This window comes from Solanum stenotomum, chromosome 4, assembly GCF_019186545.1.
Source record: "Solanum stenotomum isolate F172 chromosome 4, ASM1918654v1, whole genome shotgun sequence".
Taxonomy (NCBI): Eukaryota; Viridiplantae; Streptophyta; class Magnoliopsida; order Solanales; family Solanaceae; genus Solanum; species Solanum stenotomum.
Genome location: NC_064285.1, coordinates 28,474,302 through 28,483,202, shown reverse-complemented (window position 1 = coordinate 28,483,202; position 8,901 = coordinate 28,474,302).

The following is an 8,901-nucleotide window of genomic DNA, read 5'->3' as shown; positions in this document are numbered from 1 at the left end:
CATTGACTACTTCACCAAGTGGGTGGAAGCAGCTTCGTATAAGTCGGTGACCAAGAAGGTTGTAGCTGATTTTGTTCACAACAATTTGATATATAGGTTTGGAGTGCCAAAATCCATCATTACTGATAATGGAGCGAATCTTAATAGTCACTTGATGAGAAAGATATGTGAACAATTCAAGATTACTCACCGAAACTCAACCACCTATCGTCCCCAAATGAATGGAGCCGTATAAGCTGCCAACAAGAACATAAAGAAGACTTTGAGGAAAATGATTAATAATCGCAGAGGTTGGCACGAAATGTTGCCATATGCTTTGTGGGTTATCGAACGATTGTCAGAACATCAGTTGGAGCTACTCCGTATCTGTTGGTATATGGAACAGAAGCAGTTATACCTGCAGAAGTTGAAATACCTTTGTTGAGAATCATCCAAGAAACTGAATTGGGTGATGCTGAATGGGTTCGTAAGCGGATTGATCAGTTAACATTAATTGATGAGAAGAGAATGGTTGCTGTTTGTCATGGACAACTATATCGACAGAGAATGATTCGTGCTTTCCACAAGAAGGTAAGAGCCAGAATGTTTGAGGTTGGTCAGTTGGTCCTTAAACACATTTTCCCTCATCAGGATGAGTACAAAGGGAAATTTGCACCAAATTGGCAAGGACCCTACATGGTTCGCAAAGTGTTATCTGGAGGTGCCTTGGTCCTGTCGAAGATGGATGGCACCGAATGGCCGAAACCAATCAACTCAGATGCTGTCAAGAGATATTATGTGTGAAGCTTCAGTTTGTACTCCGGTTATTTCCTTGTAATCGTTCTATTTGCTTGTAATTGCTTTGTTTAAAATTTCATCCTTTTTGTAATGAACTATGTCTGACCTGAATTCTCAAGAATGAGATACGTAGGCGGCCTATGTCGGCCTTAGTCACTCTTTTATCCCCTTTTAATATTTCCTTATATTTGAACTACGTTCGACCTAAATTCTCAAGAATGAGTTACGTAGGCGGCCTATGTCGGCCTCGGTCGGTTTCTTTGTGAATTTCTTATTTTTGTTAATCCTTGAGGGGAAACTACGTTTGACTTGATTCCTGTCGCAACGGGATACGTAGGCGCCACAAGGGTTCGGTCATATTCCCCGTCGAATTTCTATTTCTCATTAAAATAGAAACTGGGACAGAATTTTTGAGAGGGACTCAAAAATTCTCAAGAGAGAGATCTTTTCCAACAAAGTCAAGACTGAAGTTACTTTGAGATTTGCAATTGAGACAAAATTTTTGAGAAGGTCTCAAAAATTCCGTGATCGCTCACCAATGGTTAAAGATAAGCCAAGACAATTAACTGGGACAAAAATTTTGAGGATGGCCTCAAAATTTCCACAGGGTTTATCAGCAGTTTAGAGCAGCTTTGAATACTTCCCAACAAGCAATCAGATAGATCTCGAAACATCAACTCCAATGACATTCATTAAACTCGACATGACATGACATTTCACAGTGACCTTTTTCAAACATCACTTTTGAAAATCTATTTTCCTTAAAAAAACTTTTCTTTCATGTTTCAATAATCTTGGCATAAAAATGTTTTGTCTTATCTATCAAGAAGCGGGAGCTCAGAAAAATCAACCGGAGATAGCAAGACAATGAGTAGACCACCGAAGAGATCAACATAGATCAGTTCATTTTAAACTGACAGTTTTTTTGTGGATGCAGGTCCATAGGTTTACCTCAAAATCAGCATATTTCACCATTCAATGAACATGGAAAAGTCAAAAGGGCTAAGAGCTCCCCAAATTGATAACTTTTTTGTGGATGCAGGAAATATTTTATGCTTCTTATACCAAGAATTGGGAATATGAGTAGCATTACTTTATTCAAATTCTCAGCAAGGCACGGTTCATAATGAACATGCAATTATGTTCGGAGATGGAACAAACGAAAACCTTGAAGAGAGAAATATTATTACTTTCCAGCAACTAAAGATACCTGGAAGATATTCATCTGCATTATATTATCAGATATGATACTATTGTTACCCTGAAAGTTATTTATATTGTATTGTCGAATGAGATGATACCACTACCCAAAGAGTTATTTATATCGTATTGTCAAATGAGATGATACCACTATTCTGAGGGTCATTTTTATTTATATTGTCGATTGAGATGATATTACTACCCGGAGAGTCATTTATATCGTATTGTCAAATGAGATGCTACCACTACTCCGAGGATCATTTTTATTTATATTGTCGATTGAGACGATACCGCCGTCTAAGAGATACCCAGAAGATCACCTATGTTGCTGGGTGAAGCATCATCTTCATTCGGTTTCATGGAGGCATCATCAAAGATCCATGCATAGCAAGAGAAAAAGTTATGCATCGCGGGAAAGAGATTCATGCATCGCGAGAAAGAGATTCATGCATTGCGAGAAAAAGATTCATGCATAGCAAGAGAAAAAGTCATGCATCGCGGGAAAAAGATTCATGCATCGCGAGAAAAAGTCATGCGTCGCGGGAAAGATATTCATGAATCGCGAGAAAGAGATTCATGCATCGTGAAAAAAAGATTCATGCATCGATGAAAAGAGATTTATGCATCCCGGGAAAGGAGTCATGCATAGCAAGAAGAAAAAACCATGCATAGCAAGAGAAAAAGTCATGCATAGCGGGAAAGAGATTCATGCATCGCGAGAAAGAGATTCATGCATCGCAGGAAAAAGATTCGTGCATAGCAAGAGAAAGAAGTCATGCATCGCGGAGAAGTCATGCATAGCAAGAGAAAAAAAAAGTCATGCATCGCGAGAAAGAGATTTATGCATCGCGGGAAAAAGATTCGTGCATAGCAAGAGAAAGAAGTCATGCATCGCGGAGAAGTCATGCATAGCAAGAGAAAAAAGTCATGCATCGATGGAAAGAGATTCATACATCGCGAGAAAAAGATTCATGTATCGCGGGAGAAGGAATTCATGCATCGCAAGAAAAGATTCATGCATCGCCGGAAAGAGATTTATGCATCATAAGAGAGATTCATGCATCGCAGGGAAAAGATTTATGCATCCCGGGGAAGGAGTTATGCATCGCAAGAGAAAGAATTACCTATCACAAGAAAATCAACATCGACTACATCATTTTTCTTTGCAAAAATGACGTCAAGAGAAACATCGACAACGACATCAAGAGAACTGTCAACATATTACATCAGCCTATTTTGTTACTTTGACATCAAAAGAAGAGTACATTGAAGATTATATTGTAAACGTGAAACACAAGCTTATTTGCTTTACGTCAAACCCGATGGAGTAGACGTCAAATGTTCAAGGAAAGCAATTAAGTGTCAACACAGTAAAAGACACTATCTCTCCTTTTGAATTGCATTTTTATGTTGATGAATTTTATTTCAGTATCTGTCGAGAGCATCCGAGAGGATGAATTCTCAAAACAAACCACATGTGCGGACGACATCAAAAAGGATGCAGCACAACATGGAACTTTTTCTTAACAGCGAACTGGAACTAGTCCAAAGAGGAGTGTCAAACTCTTAAGACGCGAGCAGAGGAGCGACTTACACCACAATCAAACTGCACCCCCATCAGAAGGCATGTGGATTTTTCTTAAGTTTGTCAGTTTCAGTTTCGCTTCCGGAAATTTTTGGTCTCTACCAGAAGCGGCTTTCCAATCCGAGTGACAAATGTGCCAAGAGCTTTGGGAATTATATCCGTGTAAGTTCTTAATTATGGGTGTGAAGCGCGCCACATTCATGGCTAAGAGGTTGTAAGCCTCTTTTTCATACTAGACTTGCTTTGTCACTTCTCCAGAACCAAAGGTTATCTTGCATAATAGATTACCTTTTCAACTGATAGAGTCGAACTACAAGCAGCCTGATTCCCTAAGTGGAGGGATATGTAGGCGGGATTAGTGTTGAAACCTCGGTTGTATTTCAACATTCGTTCTTAAATCTTATTCTCGAGCATCGTAGTCCCTTCATAACTCGATATCGGGATGGCTTTTGAATTCTTTTAAAGTCATGCATCAAATCAAGCTTATCGAACTACAAGTGACCTGAATTCTCATATAGCCTGAGATATGTAGAAAACTCATTTCCGGGGTTTGGCCATAATTCTTAAAGACAGTACCAAATCCCTTTTCCAAAGATGAAGATGTGGTAGGTCAAAATTGAATTAGCCAATTTCATTTTCCTCGAATATCTTGCATCAATCCAAGTAAAATGAGGGACAATTGTTGACACCCAATTTCGACCCTCCCCAATGTGAATTAATCATTGAGCTTCTTAAATTCCAAACGAGTTGAAATAATTGACTTTATAAAATTCAATATATTTTTCAAGTTAGTTTGAAGTAATTTTGTCCCTTTTATAATTTTTTGAATAATATATATGTTTTACATAATTATGTATTTATTAATTAGTACATTTTATGAATAATTGAAAATAGTCTCAAAAAGATTTTGTTTTAATTAAATATTTGGTTAATCAATGTTGGTTATATAATAGCTTATATTTTTAATTGTTTAGTTTACAATTAAGTTGGTTATTTTATTTCATTAAGATTAAGAAACTTGTTAATTAATTAATATTAATTCATCCTATTTAGTTTTAGCCAAATTCACGAATATTCATGCGATTTTAGCTAAATTCTCAATTAACTTGGCCGAATTCGCAATCCGTAAAACCATTTCTTAATTCCAATCTAACTTACCTTCTTGGACCCTTTTTTTTAGACCAATTTTGGGCCTTTTCTCTAAATTCCAGCAGCCTTTTCCATTCCCAGCAGCCCAATATAATGAGAATCAACAACCCTCAATTCTGTCCAATTATTCCCAGCCCACCAACATACAACAATACAACGATCCAACATATACATTACAATACCAATATTTTCCCAAATCCAATTTCCATTTCCAATACAGCAGCCCACTCCAATCACTCGACCCGGCCCAATTCCTTACCCACAAAGAGAACCCATAGAGAAATTTCCAGAAGCAACATTCATCAGCAGTACATCAACGAGAACAGAAGAAAACAACGACAACAACAAGCTCGGCGAGGCAAAGCAGCTTTCACCTTGTCCTTGCATCGTGAGATCAATACACGTAGCACCTCAAGGACAAATGAGTCGATCTAAGGCGTCAATTCTCCCTTTCCTCTTACGGAATGGGTTGAAATCGCAAGAAAGGGTGTCTCTCCAAAAGGGTGAAAGATTTTCGATTTGAATTTTCGAATGGTCCCTCTCCTATTCGGATTTTTCATTCTTTCCCCCCATTTTCCCGAACCCTAATTTCCCCTCCTATATATACATCTTTTCTTCTCCATTGTAGGGGGATTTTTTGAGAGGGAAAAATCTGGAAAAGAGATTTTTTTTTTTGGAGTTTTGAGCAAAATACCCAGCATAACTTAATCAAGGATAGAAAAAATATACATATATATATTAAGTACGCCTCAAGAAAAACGGAAGAGACAATTAGTTTAAGTTTTGAGTCCGACATCGTATCCAATTTTTGGTTGCGGGTCGCATTCGAGTTTTCGTGGTGAAGTCGGCTTCTAGCTCGTCTTGTGCCTGCTTCGCTGCCCCGTGAAAGGTAAAACTCGTTTTCAGCTCAATCTTCCTATATCTTTAGTGTGTTGGTTGTTTCCTTAATAGAAATCTATTTTATTTCTCTTCTTGTTTTCGACTTAGTGTCAACTATGGGTTAGTGAAGGAATTTGTTTAGCTACTCAATTGTTGTTGTTTGTGTTCATTTGTACGAAAAGATCACTGATTCCTCTCTGCCTCAAGTTCCTTCTCCTTGCCAATACGTGTTTGTGTCACTGTTATTCTCATAACTGTTGACTTTAAGTCGTAACAGTTGCATATTCTTTGTTAGTCTTCATATCTAGTTATTTATGTTGAATCCGACTTGTTTCAAATGATTAGAATAGGTAGACGAACTAGTTATCTCAAGCCGAAGGGATGTGCGCTTTGCGTTAGATTGTTCTGTTTCTTTTGTTTCCTGCTCTAATGAGCTTACTGTCTGTAAGCATTTATTTGTCCTTTTTTTTATGTTGAAGCATGCTAGAACTAAGTTATCACATATCGCATCTAGGTTACTTTCGATTTAATAATATTTGGCTTGTTTTTATAGTATTGACTATCTCCTTCCATGTTCTCTTATGTATGTGATTTCACATATTTTTTGTCGTCTTCTTTCGCTCGAATAACCGACCAACCTTTTTTTTTAAAAAAAAAGAGTTATTCGGCAGCATTCTTTCTTACGTAGAAGTGTATTTATTTTGGGATAAGTATGACTATTAAATCAGAATTTGGGGAAAAACTTTAGTTGGTTGGTTCATATCCAAATAATATATTGCCTACATTTTTAAGTGTATGTGAAATTTGCGTTAAAGGTCATGAATATATTTGTCGCTTTTGTTGCTCTTTGTCATTAATTGTTGGGAATAAAATTGTTTTGACTATTTAGGGTGATTAGTTGAAAATGACATTCTCTTATTCCTTCACTGTTAAGTGGAAGTATGTCAATTTATGTTTTTCCCTTTAATTTGTTGTTGGGTTTGTTGATTAATTTTTTATGCTTGAGTCCTGTTGTCTACAATTAGATTTAAATTATATCAAATCATTTGCCTTAATTCATTTATTAATTACTCTTCTTTTTTTGTGTTTCTTTGCATGAACCTTTGAGTGAGTCCATCAGACTCCTTCATTCATCCGAGCATTTTATTCTGAGCCATAAAGGCTCAAGTTCCTATCGAGTCAGCCAGCTTAAAAATTGGCGAATAGGTCCCGGGGTTAAAAGAATATGCAACAGATTGGAGAGTCAAAAATTGGGCCAAAGGCTGATCTTTTATTTCAAGATTGTATTTTGTTATTTATTGGGATTTAAGCCCATTTATTCATTATTATTATTTCTGGTAGAAATTTAGGACAGGTGAAAGAATTGGGCCTAAGGTCCAAAGATTAAAAAAAAATTCTTTTACGTTAGTTTAGGACAGGTACATGTGATTCAAATGGGCCAAAGGCCCAAAACGAAAATGGGCCTGAATACTGGCCCAGGCGGACAGAAACCAGATTTGGGCCCAAATCTCTTTCCCTCTTAATTTTGATTATGTTTATTTACTTGTTAATATTTGTTGTTAATCTTAAGGTCGAAAAATTCAAATCCCCGAAAAGTACCCATTTTGAATTAATAACTTAACTGAATTATTCGTTTCTTACTTGACTTAAAAAATAAATAAATAAATAATTTTACAAAAATACCTCACTTAGATAATATGTCAACATTTCAACTTTTTCCCTTTAAAATGGTCCTAACTAACAAAAATAGTTCAATGTTGCAATACAAACTAAGTTAGAGTCAATTTAGCCAAATAAGTAAATCGCCGGAAAACCGTATTAGCGGATATTCTAAGTGCCTTAAAAACCTTCCTAGAATATTAATAGGAACCTTGAACCCCTCTTTAAATATTTTCAATCGATTTCATGTTTTTATCGTTTGAAAAAATAGTTTTCTTGATTTTTTTTTAAAAATTAAGTGGCGACGCTTAAACCTGTCTAAAATATTTTCCTAATAAAACAATAAATACCCCTCTATCCCTTATTATTTCTTACAAAATCATATATTGTCTCATCTATTTTTTATATCCTCTCAAGTCTCAATCTTAAGTCTTAATCTTTTATTCCATTTAAGTCTCATATTATATCATAATACATATATTTCAATTCTAAGTTTTCATATTATATACCATAATATATATAATTCTCATATTTGTTATCAAATATTGGAGTTCCAAATTACAAGTTACAACAAACTACAAGCTTCAAGAATCAGTTATAACGTCTGCTATTAACGCAGACGTTTGGTACATTCGTTTCATAATATTTATATTTTATTTTTCGTCATTAATTTTTGTGTTATTATTATTTTTATATTATACTTTACATATAATTAAATATGAGTTCTAACAAAAAAGATACCGGTAAAGGAAAAGAGAAAGAACCAAGTGGCATTAGTAGATTATTTAATTTTAATAAAAAAAGTAGTAAGGAAAAAAATAAGAGTAAATGTGGTGGTGCTTCTAGAGTTAGATTTAATACAAATGATTCTACTTATGTTGATGATACTTCTTATGATAATGATTCAAATGCTCAACTCGATCGTGAACTTTTACAACAAATTTATGGTGATATTAATCCTTATCTTGATGAAAATTCAGGTGAAGAAGTAGAAGTTGGTTCGGGAGAAGATGAATTAGAAGATACACCTACTAGTCCGGTGACAAATGTTCCAAATGAAACTACAAATTCAACGGAGCAAAATTCTGGAGCCCACCCCTTATACCTCCTACAAGGGAGAAGGTGAAGTATCAACGCCCTAAAACTTCTGTTGTGTGGCAATTTATGACTTTAGATAAGGAAAATTTTATTGTTATTTGTAATAAATGTAAGCAACCTTTTAAACATAAACAAAGTGGAGGTCAAGGTGGGACAGGGGGCTTAAATAGACATTTGTTATCTTGTGTGCCGATTCAATATAAAGAAGCTAAATCATTAGCTAATAGAAAAAAAGGAATTCCAGTTAATGATTTTGATATTAATGTTAATGAATCGGTAGGCGCTTCTAACATGGTTCAAGGAACATTAGATCCTTCTAACCCCGGTGGTCCACTAACACAACGTAAATATAATAAGGAAAGAGATCGTGAAAATTTAGCTAAAATGGTTTCTGTTTGTGGTTTACCTTATAGTTTTCCTTCACATCCCGGTTTTATTGAATATATTCAACAAACTTATAATCCTAATTATAGAGGTTTTTCAAGAAATACTGTTAAATCTGATGTTTTTGTATATCAAGGTAAACATTGTCAATATCTTCGTTGTGTGTTTAG